Source organism: Haemaphysalis longicornis, unplaced genomic scaffold (genome assembly GCF_048455015.1).
Source record: "Haemaphysalis longicornis isolate Haplotype H1 unplaced genomic scaffold, Haemaphysalis longicornis Haplotype H1 scaffold_18, whole genome shotgun sequence".
In the NCBI taxonomy this organism is placed as follows: Eukaryota; Metazoa; Arthropoda; class Arachnida; order Ixodida; family Ixodidae; genus Haemaphysalis; species Haemaphysalis longicornis.
In genome coordinates, this window is record NW_027526282.1 from 351,989 (window position 1) to 366,083 (window position 14,095).

Genomic DNA, 14,095 nt, shown 5'->3' on the forward strand with positions numbered 1-14,095 from the left:
ATATATATATATATATATATATATATATATGTAAGATCGACGCCACGTTGCAGACACATTCTAATTGGCTATACGCAGTATAATCGCGATTGTAGCCCAGATAAGGACCTTCTTAGGGCAGTTTCCCAAGAGCTACGTGCCATGAGGCTTACTGACCCTGAAGCAAAGGAAGCAAGGATGATTATGCTCGTCTTTGGACACAGTTAGGCTCTTCAGAACATTTGCAGAGCTACATAGCATAATCCGTTTACCGACTGCCCTGTCCATCAAAGCCGTTAAATTTTGCCGTTGGGCTCACCCTTTGATAGCGTACTCCCGTCATAAACATATTGTTTGATGGTGGGCTAACATGCTGTTGTTGCGTTGAAGACGCGCTTCAGAGCGAATATTTTGCTTACGCTGCTGAGGCGGCCTTTCAGTGTTTTCTTGGTTCCTTCTCTTGCTCCATTGCAGGCTATCAGAAGTCCTAGGCGACGTAATGTGTGTGCTAAGGCATAATTATACACTTGTATTGAAGTAGTCAGTCCTAAATAAAAGCCCAAGAAGGTAGCAGTTGCAGAAATTTGGCTTGGTGTGGGAAAGCCACAAGCACAGATTGTTGTAGATGTTATTATTTATTGGAGAATGGGACTTTCGATTGATTATGTTTATTTTCATTAACTAGCATTGTCAGTTACCCATGTTGCGGAGGGTCTTTCTACGGAGACATTTATGGTCGACACCAAGTTCTCTGGGTGTAGTTGCCCCTCATGATGTAAGTTAAAGTTTTTCCTCTTCCATGTAGTCCTTTGTCAGGGTTATCTAAACGTCCGACAGGAACTGCATTGCGTCCGGGTGTATCCCCTCTTCCCCTCTTCAGATCGTGTGCGAAAAAACCGTCGAAAATAACAGTTGCACTGAAGTTACAGAACTGCAAAACAAAAATGTATATGACAATCTTGAAACCATTATCCACTACTGAGGAGTATTTTGACTGCCCAAAAATATAGCATTTTACAGTAAAAGTCACAAAAAGTCACGTTGCGTAAAACACTGGTATAATTACGTCGTTAAAATACTATGAAAGACTTACGAAGAAACTAGGCGGAAACACTGATCATTTTATAGACTATATTGATAAAAACAACCGTAAGGTGCACCTCAAAGCACAATGCCGTTAGTGTTGCGTAGCCGGAAGAACAAGAAATAACAAATATTTATAGGTGCATTACGCAAGGTCTTCTAAAAAGCACTCATGGCTCAATAAAAAGTTTCATGCATTCCCTCTCAGGACTTCTACAATTCACCACAGGTGGTGTGGATGCTAGCCTCTGCTGCATATGTGACTACGAAAAAATATTGCCGCGAACCATGTACGCGTTTGTTGATTTATTGTTTGTTTTTACTGTTCGGCCGCACCAGGTTCTTTTATCTGTGTCCCACGGGAAGCGCCTGTTCCATTCTTTATTTTTATGCCGCACGGGCTATCTCATTCAGATAAGGAGACTGTTTCGCCCTAATGTCACTAGCGTACAATATTCTTCCTTGATCTACCATGTTCTCGATGTGAATCGACGGTTCAAGAACCACGCGTGCCTAAAGGTAAAAAATTACGCCCACCTTCCCTCGCGGGAACCCTGGTGTGATGCAACGCATCTCATGGGGGTTTCCATTGGAGTTTTCCATCGTGTTGATTACGCTTATAGCAGGGATTCTCACGTGAAGGGGAGGTGGGCGAACGGCCGTCGACTGAGACCGCCGGAGCGCGGCATGCCACTTTATATTCACAGCGCCCGAAGGAGAGGAGAGTGCGGAGAGAGAGAGTACTGCACATGCGCAGCGCGCGCAGCGCCAAGCGCAGCACCACCCACCGGCGCCTAGCAACGGAGTGAGAGCGCGCTGCGCCAATCCGCAGCAGTTTGGGAGAGAGCGTTCGCTATCGGAGAGAGGAGAGGAGGGGAGGCGCAGCTGTGCGGACAACGCCGGACAGACGCAGGAAGGACAGAGGGGCGATCATGAGATGCGTTGAATCTAAAAGCCTGCAGAGCAGACGCTGCGGTATTAGACTCACCAACGCTCGTTGGCGTACGTCACTTTGTTGACTCCTGCTTCGCCACCTGTATATTCTTTGAGTTTTTAGGGGAGCACAAGTTCGCTCCAATTAACCTATTTTCCCTGAGAGAACTGCGTCGTATTTGGCTTCGTGACAATATTTACATGACCTACAAAGATTGGCTGTAGTAATCATTACTAGGGCTTGCGCACTTATTTATTAAACTGCTGAGTGGCTAAAATGGTTACGTGGATTATCCGCTTAATAAAGCGTTCATACAAGCCTTGACTGGCATGTGCCTCAGTAAATGCTAGTTGATGAGTTTCGGGCAAATTCCCAATGTGATCTCTATTCACTTTTTATATTTATTTTTAAGAACGGCCTGGTGGCGTCACAGTGCAGAAGCCAAGAGGGCAGAGTCTCTAGCTGCCCGTGCTGGGTAAGAATCTCACACAGCGCATGTGGCATTGCGAAGGAACTAGCCGAGGGTTATGGTCAGAAAAGTATCAGCGACGCAGCCGAAACGCCCCAAGACCGATGCGGGCTCCAGCCGAGTTTTAGAGCGCAAGCTAAGCGCTTGTTTAATAGCCGCTTAAGCGTGAAAACTTGTAAGCGCCGCGTAGTAACCGAGCGAACGGCGGGGATACCGAAAACATGAGATACGGCGAGCAGAAAACAATAGGATGAATGTAGGCCCAAAGTGTAAGAGGTAGCCGTGTCAGGGCGGGATATTCTCGGCGGAGGCAGCACGATGCGAGATAACAATAGAGTAGCGTGTGGAGTCCTGCGTTCAACGATGACCTAATCTCTCCCCGGGACGAAGGAACTGCTGCGTCGTCCACTGCAGCTAAACGAGCTGCCACAGCCATAGTAATACCACCAAATCTAAAGAAAAAACTGCCGGGCAAGCCCGTGTGTTGAGCCAGATAAAACATGGGCGCCGACATGATGTCAGCTTACAGCGTTGCATACTGTTTTTATTCCTGCTAAATTTGCCGTCAGTACTGGGTATTCAACTGGCACCTTAGGAATGCCGTCATGGCAACCTCCATTCACTTCCATGGGTTAAAAGGTGGCGCAAATTTTCCTGAAGTAGGTAGCCAACTTTCTGCCAAGTTAACGCGTTAGATGCAGTGTTGGATTCTCTGATGGGTAGCTCAACGTAGAAGCTCGCGTACATCGTACACCCGGAAGTTCTTTTTCCGGATGCGTCAGCTGACAGTCTGTTCGCGCTCCGGTGGAGAGGTTTTGTGGCGAATATTATTTTGGACTGGACAATACTACCAAAAAATGCTTTGCAAGCTTTATACCTCGACTTTGTGGTTCTTATTGAATTTTTCTAAAGCAAAGCCTTCTACCTCTACCAGCCAACGGTTTGTTCGTGTCGTGCACGTCAAGAAACTCCAAACGCGGCTTGAGAGAGAAGGGCGGTTTCCACTCAGGGAGCACAGTCTAGATAGCGCGGCGAACGGGCGCTACTACCCAGCGTTCCCGCGCACACCGCCCGGCGCGTCGGCGGGACTGCTTTGTCGTCTGCTTGTGCGACGGTTGGTTTTGGCCATTTTTGGCGCACCATCACGTCCATTGCGCGGTTCTTCACACGGCTTGATTAACTTGTTTGACAGCACCTGCTGGGTAACCCTCACCCGGCAAACGTAAGCGGTCGCACGGCAAATGTACGCTAGGATTAGTTTGCAAGGCCGGGTAAACAAACTTTAAGGACCACATACAGACACTTGGCAGCTAGAGAAACGCTGCCTTTTGCGCACTGCTTGCCACGAATAGGACTCCGTTTTTTAAATTGCCGAATGCTAATACAGATTTGTTTTAAGATGTATTAAAAAGTCGAAAGGAGTAACTGAGTTTGATAAATAACGGATATAAAAGATCCCTCACTTTCTCAAAATTTGTTCAAACTTACTGAACTAACCAGTTTAAATTGGTATAAATGGCAATCAATAGGCTCTCTTGCCTAATTGGTAAGTTGTCCGGGCTTGTATCCCGTGGTAGGGTGGCCCCGAGCTAGCACATCAGGATGGCTAGGATCCGCTGTCTCACCCTTCGATAGACGCTAATCCCCGTTTTATTTCCGCCAGCTCACGGCAAGGCTACAGCGGCAGCATCCGCCGCTCCAGCCCAGACGTAGCTGACGCTGCGGCGTTTGGTACGCTGCCCCGCGAATTTCAGGTAACGACAGGCAGAATCTCTGGTTGCTTTCTTTGTAAAGCCACGTGTGTGAATTCAAGTGACGTTGCATGGGGTAATGCGGGTGTCATTTAAAGGTTAGCTTTACAACCACCTTCACAGCGTGCATTGGAAAAAATGTTTTCTTGATTTATGGTTTGCAAAGCTGAAAACCCGCCAATGACGAAAGAAAGCGTTGTTGTTCCAAACATTCTGATTCAGCAAACGCACATCGAGCATTACGCGTAAGCCTGTGCAATGCTACGATTCTAATGTGCTGGAAAGGAGTGCAACCGCTTATATTTTAAGCACCACTTCAAAATAGGTCTTGCATTAATTTCAAACAAGTACATCAGTCTGTTGGGGAAAGGCTTTCTTAAGATTAGGCCCAATACCTTTTCAGTATGCGTCTTCGAAATATAAATCCAAAATCTATGCACTGCATGCATGAATAACGCAGGTTTTTATGCTCGTTTTCAAACTAAAATCGGACCTGACAAACAGTTTTGAACAAAACAAGTAAGAATTTTTTGCGAAATGTAAGCTTAGCCTAGATGGTGCAACTTTGCATTTTTTTGCCGATAATAAAAGAAAAAACAAAAGAACACAACTCGTTGTTTTACACTGTTTTTATCGAGGTTAGGCAATGAAAGTTTGTGAGTAATGCAGTAAACGCTATTGCGCTTTATGCTAAACAAACTTGATTTTTTAGATAATATCAACGCCATTTCAGATCACAGCATTTGCAAAGTTTGCTTGTAGATGTGTCATATTCTGTAAGCTGACGAAATAGGAGGCGTCACGTCTCACAAGAAAGCGATACAATTTAGAAAGAAAGCAATATGACTGTGACAGACATAGATTTTGTACATACTACCTTAAATTATATATGTGGAAATTAACTATACAAATCCAACTCAGTGCCTGATTTCGAACTTACTAAGAGGTTTTAAAATCCCAGTTCGTGTTAATATATTGCAAAAGCCAATGGTTTCATTTTGTAGTGCTAGAAACACAACGGCACTTCAGTCCATAATTGAACTCGAATAAGGAAATCACTCATGCAGACTGTTTTGTTCGGGTCCAAAAAAGTATATACATTTTCAGAAATTTACAATATCTGCTTATTCAAGGATGGATGAGTGAACCCCGAAGCCAAATCGCCGGTGCTTTCTTCGTTTTCGATTCCGCTATGTTTAGGGAAGCCAACTACAGAGTTTTCTGGTGACCTCCCTGCCTTTCGCCTACTGTTTCTTCTTTTTTTTCAACTCTCACATTAAGTGGTTTAAGACTGCCTGTAAGCCCCACAAACGTCCCTAATGTTCTGATATAATTACTGGGGGCGAAATAAATTTGTTTCATAAGCATTGCCAAAAGGTATTCTGCTTTTTCCTCTACTGTGTTTTTTTGGTGTGCTTGTTCTCGCCACCAAAGAGTACTGCCCTGTTTCTGCTCTGTGTTTGAATAGTAATTAGTAATGCATACATGTTGGATTGTCCTTATGGGGCTCAGGTTGCAGAAATAACCTCTCATGGCTGGAACTAATCTGGTGGTATGATGAGAGGGCAATGCTTTCAATGCTAAATTTGTTTTTTTTTTCATTGTCGGAATTGCAATGCGCAATAAGTTGTGCGGAGTGAGGTACGGGGTACATAGGGGGTGATGGTATAATGATGCGTTATTGTTTATGATGAAAATAATAACACAGGAGAATTTCTCCTGAAAAGCCATCATCGGAGCCTTCTGTAATCACCCACAGCATTATCGGCAGTCCGCTCTGTTGATGAGCTTCATCACCCTTGTTGCTGTCTGCACGCTGTAATGGAGGCGTGGATATGTTGTAAAGGCATGGCATAATATATTTGTGGCCATCGGTTTGACGTTGGTTTGAATAAGAATGCCGTTATACACATATCAAACTGCGTGGCGGATGTGCTATTATTCTGTACTTCTGTCCGACGTATACACCTGAGGAGCATCTCCAAGAGATTTTTGTTGAAACTATACGTGCAGCTGCAGCTTTTGCAAATAGGAAATAAGATCTCAATGTATTGTTGGCTTTCTTATTGACTGACATGTGCAATTAATATTCACTCATTGAATACTGTACGTTAGTGAGTGATGATTGTCCCGTACAAAGCAACTCGATTCACTGCCTCTTTTTGTACCCCCTTCATGTAACTTCCTCCGCCTGCTATATTATGAGGATGAAAACATTAGCATGCTTAATTTCATATTTGAATACAGCAGCTACTGTATTAGCGAAATATTTTTCTATGCGATTCTACTTTTCAGTGCCCCTGTGTCCCTATTTTACAACCACGACTTTATCGTCTAAAACGATGTTGTACAAGTTTGTGTTCAAAAATAAATGAATCGGCCGGAAGGCTTTCTTCCGTTGAACCATCCTGCTGTATCATGCACTGCTTACTGTTAAGCCATTCTTTACAAGATGGCCGTTGTGGGTCGCAGATATTAAATTGACACACAAATTTACGTGCGAGGAGCCTATGCGCAATGTCTGCAGAAAAACCAGTATTCTTTTTTTTAAAATGCATATTAGGCATTAAGAAAAAAATTATTGAAAGCAAAGAGGCCTACAATGAAAAATTTTAATCTTCTGGTTGGCTCCTTTAATAACAAACTATACAATGCCCGGTAATTGTTTCATCATTCTATTGATGTAAAGTGCGTCTTCCTTCGGCTTCCGCAATAAAAGTTTTCGTTTTTGCATTGTGGCGCATGACATCAACCTAATTCTTTACACTATCACTGAGTTCAGGGGACCAAACTAGCCTTTGTTATGCTGGTTGTAGGTACGTGGGTGCAGCTTCCTTTGCTTATTGCCTGGTGTGGCTATTTTATTCTGGACAGAACGCACCGTATCTGTTCTCTAAAACATGTGTTCAGTCGAATACTGAGCTTACAAATTAAGGTAAAATTGTTGACAGAGCGTCACTTTGTAGCTTTGGCGGATATATTTCTTTGTTTAAAGCACGTTTGTTCCTATCCAAACAAGAAATATAACGAGCAGTAATGCGATGTTATAGACATACATCAACTACGACGTAACATAAACTCCATCTCATATCCCTTTTGGTGTTTTCGCCAGCTGATAATAATAATGAAGTTGGTCTTAAAAACAATTCTTACTTCAAGTGGCCAGCAGCTGAGATCGGTATAGGTAAAAAACCTAATGAATAGAGGTATGCTAATGTTATCGGGTTGCTTGTTTAATGCCCCAAGGAAGAAAACGTTGATAAGGCAACCGGGTTTTCCAAACTTTTCGCGTGCTGGTTCTTGATTTTTGGACTGGGAAAGGCTTGGAAAGCTTATTCACCACGGCAAATATGGCGTGTCCAGTAAGTTTGCCATCTTTACCCATACTTAGCTTTTTAACTTCGGTAGGAAGATAATGACAAGATCAAATTACTCACTTGATTACAAAGCCTAAGTCGCTGGAGTTTTGCAAGTTCGAACCTGTGACCGCAGTTGAGCGAGGGAATAAATAGAGATTATATATAGGTTAGTTAAGACAGCCTTTGCTCTAGTTATAATTGATCTAGAGAAGGTTGTGATTGCCTCAAAATAAAGTGAACGTATATTCTTCTGGTCCCATGATAGGTCTGCGGGCAAGTGCTGAATTGTTTCGTATTAAAAGGAATTCATGGTGATTCCTACAAATTCCAGCATTGAACCATTGTGGGAACACGTCTAACGAAAAGTTTTGTTTTAAGTGCACATCACTTTAGGGGCCCGCACTGTCGTCGTAGCTCGTTCGCTGTCGCATTCTCAAACCACTGCTCGGATCAGGCGGCACAGCGAAATAAAGGACCCAAGTAGAGCCCCATGGCATTACGCTGTAACGGACCTAGAGGTTTCTAAAAACAAGCAGTTTATATATTCATAACTATTAGAAACTGCTGGACCACTGGCGCTTGTCATACCCATCCTTGTCGTTTCGCCCAGAGAAAACTTCATGTACATTTGAGGCAAAATCTGTGTGTATAACCGACAGCTTCCGCGACAGTTTAGTTAGGAAGGCCCATTGTGTTAGTTTTTATAATAGCAAGCGATAAACATCGCCGCCAAAAACTACGCGTTCCAAACTGCGTTGTAAGGAACCGGTATGTGTTGGATCCCGCTTCCGCAGTGTTTCAGGCACAGGGCGCGGGGGAACTGCAAATGCGGTAAATTTGAATTGCATTGGACACACGTTCATTCGATTTACCAAAAGAGGAGTGAGACAGGCAGGCCGAGAGGACAATGGGTAGAAGCAGTGAGAGGACAACGGCGCCGCAGCCCAATATGGCGAATCACTGCTCGCACTTCCTACAGCTTTCACGTTTTGTGGATATTTTTTTGTTATATTACCTCGCACCCTTGATTTTTCTCCTTCTGGTACCGCAATCCCAGACGATGCGAATAGAAAAGCCAGTTTGGTGTGGGCCTTTTGAAACCACTACAAAGCGCTTTATTTTTTAAATGTGCCGCGATATTGGGGAAATATATGGTTTGACGCAGATTCATGGTCTTCAGGTGGCGTGAATTAACCACCTTTTATTGTCCTCCAGAACGGCACGCCATGATTGCCGACATCCAGCTTAAGCGCGTAAATTGTATTAGGAAAAACGTGAAAAAAAGTGTTCGAATTTATGAACTGCACTATGCCTAAGGATTGCTTTATGGAGCCTTCCCACAATAGTGTGGGGCTCGCGCAAGCCGCGAAACCAATTCTGGCCAGCACTGTGGCACTGTAGGACGAACTGGATGCGCACCGTGGAAGGACGTGCAATTAAATATTGCCGCCAACCATGTATGGGTTTGTTTATTTAGTTATTGTTTTTACTGCCGGCCCCCGCCCGGCTGTGTTATCTGCGTTCCAAGCAAAGCGCGTCTTCCATTCTTTATTTTTATGCCATACGGACTATCACATTCAGATAAGCAGACTGTTTCACCGTAACGTCGCTAGCCCAGAATGATCTTCTGTGATATACAATGTTCTGGATGTGAATCGACGGTTCCAGAAACACTTGCGCCGAAAGATAAAAGCCTGCAGAGCGGACGACGCAGAATTCGATTCGACGACAGTAGCCTGCGCAAGTCACTCTGTTGGCCGTTGCTTCGCCGCCTCTGTATTCTTTTGAGTTGTTAGGGGAACACTATTTCCCTCAAATAAACGTATTTTCCTTGAAGGCTACCGCGTCGTCTTTGGCCACGTGACATCTGGTGGAGGTGCGGGATACATGCACCCTACGCCCTCGTCAAGCCGACATCAAGTCCCACTCGTGCCAGCCGCCGACTGCAAGGTCTTGAGCCGGAGCTCGGACTGCTTCCGGATAAAGTGAAATAAGAAGATGTCGTCATCACCACCAGGATCAACGCAGGCACCATGACCAGCACTACCAATTGTGCTCTCGTTCTTCAACAGCCCCGGGAACCACCATCGTTCCGTGGATCCCCCGGAGAAGACCCAGAGGACTGGTTGGAGAAAGTGGAGCGCGTCCGCATCTTTAACAGGTGGAATGACGAAGAGACTTTCCGCCATGTTTTCTTTTATTTAGAAGATACGGCCCGAACGTGGTTTGAAAACCATAAAAGCTCCGTAACCGACTGGACGATCTTTAAGGGGGAGTTCCTCAAAACATTCGCCACCGTCGTGCGGAAAGAGGGAGCCGTCCTTTTGTTGAAAACTCGCACACAACACCCCAACAAAGGGCCCGTGATCTTTGTTGAGGAGATGAAGCAACTATTTCGCCGCGCGGACCCCGAAATGATGGAAGAAAAGAAGTTACGTTTCTTGATGCGTGGTGTCAAGGAGGATTTGTTTGCTGTACTTGTCCGCAACCCGCCGAAAACCATCGCAGAATTCGTGGCCGAAGCCAGCACGATTGAGAAGGCTCTCGAAAAGCATGCTAGGCAGTATGACCGGAACTTTGTTGGTGCGGACAATGGAAACTACGTCGACAACATGCGGATTCCGGCTGATAGCCTACGCGAGACCATCCGTGCAGTAGAGAGAGAGATGAGCTGCGGAAACCTTTCCCGACGACGCCGCAACCCCAAGTCGCTTGCCTAACTGACGTGATTCGGGAAGAAGTTCAAAACGCTTTGGGAACTTCTGTGCCATCCGAAGTACACTGCCAGCCCCAAGCTATGACGTACTCCGCGGCTGTTGATCGACCCTTCCCTGCTCCAACACGTCGTGAAGCCCTACCGCCGCCCACTGTCGCCCGCCCGACCCCCTGTAGTACGAAACCAGACGCTGAGAAAGACTGACGTATGGCGAACACCGGATAATCGTCCTCTTTGCTACCACTGTGGAGAGGCCGACCACATCTACCGTCACTGCCCATACAAGGGACTCGGACTTCGTGGTTTCTCCGTCAACGCACCACGCCCCCGACCCGGCCACCGCCCATCTGCGATTGAAGAATACCTGTCGAACACCAGCCGTGGGCCAGCCCGTTTTAACCGTTCACCGTCGCCCTACCCGTACCAGTCGCCGGACCACCGTAGTAGTGCTGACTTCGCACGTGGAAGGTCCCGCAGCCCACGCGGGGGAAACTAAAGGTAGCAACTTCCGGAGGTGAAGTTGCACAACGGCGGGACAACGAAAACCCTCCAACGACGCAACGATTCGCCGAAGACGGTGACTCACGACATACCCTAATCCCGACGACCCGACCTAACCCTGACGTGACTCCTGAACACGGAAATAGCCACAAGGCGCTATGCGTACCCGACCTGACCGAGCCTGCCCCTGAGAAGATGATGATAACGACGACGCACAGTGCTTGACCGTCAACACGCACAAGCCGAGATGCGACGCTCGACTAACCCGGAACTCAAGGAGGGTGGCGTCCGACGTCAAGGTGTCCATCGACGGCTTTGATGTAGTCACCCTTATAGACACTGGAGTCGACTACTCCGTAATGAGCGGATCATTCGCGTCTAAGCTGAAGAAAGTTACGACCATATGGGATGGTCTGCATATACGCACAGCAGGAGGCCATCCCGTAACACCAAGTGGAACGTGCACATCGCGCATCACCATTGATGGCACCACGTACCCTGCTGCGTTCGTAATTTTGCCTAACTGCTCCCGCGACGTAATTCTCGGAATGGATTTTTTGACGGACAACGGCGCAATAATTGATCTTTTGACCAAGTGGATAACTTTTTCCTCCCCGACGCCGCAGCCGAACCCCCAAGACCGTGCTGCTGTAAGGTTCGCCGACGATCACGTCACCCTGCCACCCCGCGCAAGCTTGATGATCGCCGTCTACTGTGAAGGTGCGGCTCCTGAAGTCGACGCTATCGTGGAGAGTGATCAAAGGTTCCTTATCGAAGGCGGTGTGTCTGCCACAAGAGGAACTGCGCGGTTTAAGAAACGCAAAACCGCCGTTTCGGTCACCCATTTCACCGAGGAGTACCAGCATTTAAACAAGGACGCGGCAATTGCGTTCCTAGTAGAAACGCAAGCAGGAAGAGACGTGATCGCAGTGGCCGACTTTGAACGCGCACCCCAGATACCTTCAGGCTTCCGCATCCCTTCGACGTGAATCCGGCACTACCGCAAGAAGAAAGAAACAAGTTATCGGCTTTGCTACGTCGCTACAGCGAGTGTTTTTCGTCGAACTCAAAGTGACGTCAGACACCTCTGGCGAAGCACCGGATAATAACCGAACATTGAGCCCGACCTACCCAACAGTCACCGTACCGCGTCTCTTCACACGAGCGCGAAGCCATCCGGACTCAAGTCGACGACATGCTCAGCGACAAAATTATACAGCCATTGAAAAGTCCGTAGGGTGCACCGGTCGTACTCGCTAAAAAAAAGACGGCACTTTAAGGTTCTGCTTTGACCAACGGTGACTGAACAAAATCACAAAAAGGGCGTGTACCCCCGCCACGAATCGAGGACGCCCTCGAACACCTCTGCCACGCGAAGAACTTCTCATCGATGGATCTGAATACCGGCTACTGGCAAATTGAAGTGGACGACAGAGGCTGAGAGAAGACTGCATTTATAACCCCGGACGGTCTATATGAGTTCAAGGTGATGCCTTTTGGGCTGTGCACGGCGCCAGAAACGTTTAAACTAGTCATGGACACTGTGCTAGCTAGCCTGAAGTGGCCCACCTGTGTCGTGTACCTTGACGACGTTGTGGTATTCGCCCGAAATTTCGACGATAACCTTACAAGATTGGAGTCTGTGCTCGAGGCTATTTGCACGTCGGGGTTAACGCTAAAGCCTGAAAAGTGCCGCTTCGCTTACGAGGAACTCAAGTTTTTGGGACACGTCGTGAACGCCGCGGGAGTCCTGCCTGACCCGGCGAAAACATCAGCCATAGCGAACTTCCGAAGACCGAAAGACAAAAAGGACGTGCGAAGATTTCTAGGACTATGGGCATACTACCCGCGCTTCGTCGCAAACTTCGCACGCATTGCAGAGCCACGCACGCGCCTGACAAAAGATAGCACCCCAATAGCATGGGAAAACGCTCAAGAAAGAGCATTTTGCAAGCTGCAACAACGCCTCCAAACCCGCCCGTGCTCGCTCATTTCGACGAAAACACCGAAACGGAAATGCACACCGATGCCAGCGATATAGCCGGGGGTGTCGTTCCCGTCCAAAAGCAAAGCGCTTGCGAAAAAGTAATCGCCTTTGCTAGCCGTGGTCTGTCGAAGGAGGAGAAAAATTACTCAGCCTCCAAGAAAGAGTGCCTCCCCACACAAAAATGCCTTATGGGCATCTATGAAAAAATGTATGGTGAGCTATGGCCGCCTATGGGTCCCTATGGTCACCCATAAAAGTGCATAAATTAGGCTATAGCCAGCTATTGAAGTTTTTATGCATCCTGCACTAAAGAATGTAAACCATACAATTCGCTTTAGACGACTATAGAACATCCTAGTGTGTTTAGTCTATAGAGTCACAACCATTCAGGCTACTGTAGCCAGCTAAAGAAAAATGTATGGCTTTAGTTCTATAGACCAGCAGCGACAACGCTCTTTTGGCTGGCTATAGACCATTCTTTAGCTTGAAGTCTACAGACTTGAAACCATTCAGCTGTCTTTTGCCAGCTATTGAAACGAGTTCGTGCTAAAGCTAAAGAGAGAAAGCCATAAAAGCTCATTTGGCTGGCTATAGGCCGTTGTTTAGCTCTAACTCTACAGACTCAAAACCATTCAGCTGTCTTTTGCCAGCTATTGAAAAGAATTCGTCCTAAAGCTAAAGAGAGAACGCCATAAAAGCTCATTTGGCTGGCTATAAGCTCTAATTCTACAGACTCAAAACCATTCAGCTGTATTTTGCCAGCTATTGAAAATAATTCGTCCTAAAGCTAAAGAGAGAAAGCCATAAAAGCTCATTTACCTGGATATAGGCCGTTGTCTAGCTCTACGTCTACATACTTGGAACCATTCAGCTGTCTTCTGCCAGCTATTGTAGACAATCTGCCCTAAACCTAAAGAGAGGCACCCATAAAATCTTCTGCAGCTGGCTACAGCGCAATATACAGTGTGTCCCAGCTATCATGCACCAAGATTTAAAAAAACAGCAATTGTGTTACTGGAAGAAAACCTAGTGCATAATGTTTACAGCACTGTGGAGAAGTGGACAGTATTTTTTCGCGCATGATACTTAACTAATTAATTGTAATAATTATCTAGCTCGAGAAGTGCTGTCCTAATCCCTGAAGTGTCAGTGAGGCACTTGTCGGTACCCACGAGGGGCATCTGACTGCGGTATTTTCAGCGACGAACTAACTGCGTACTCAATTATTCTGACCGACTAAAGAAAACCCGCGAAATATGAAAGAAACCACGTGAAGGCGCTTCCGCGCGCATTGTATAAAGCAGCGTGCCCAAATA

At 46.4% G+C, this 14,095-nt stretch overlaps 1 long non-coding RNA gene across 1 annotated transcript in view; it reads right to left on the minus strand.

Moving 5' to 3' along the window:
* Positions 1-749: 749 nt before the first annotated feature.
* LOC144166533 (uncharacterized) overlaps positions 750-14,095 on the minus strand; it is a 65,550-nt gene continuing 52,204 nt past the window's right edge. Inside the window, exon 5 of the long non-coding RNA XR_013321694.1 lies at positions 750-910. This is a non-coding gene — a long non-coding RNA (uncharacterized LOC144166533). The remainder of the gene's footprint in view (positions 911-14,095) is intronic.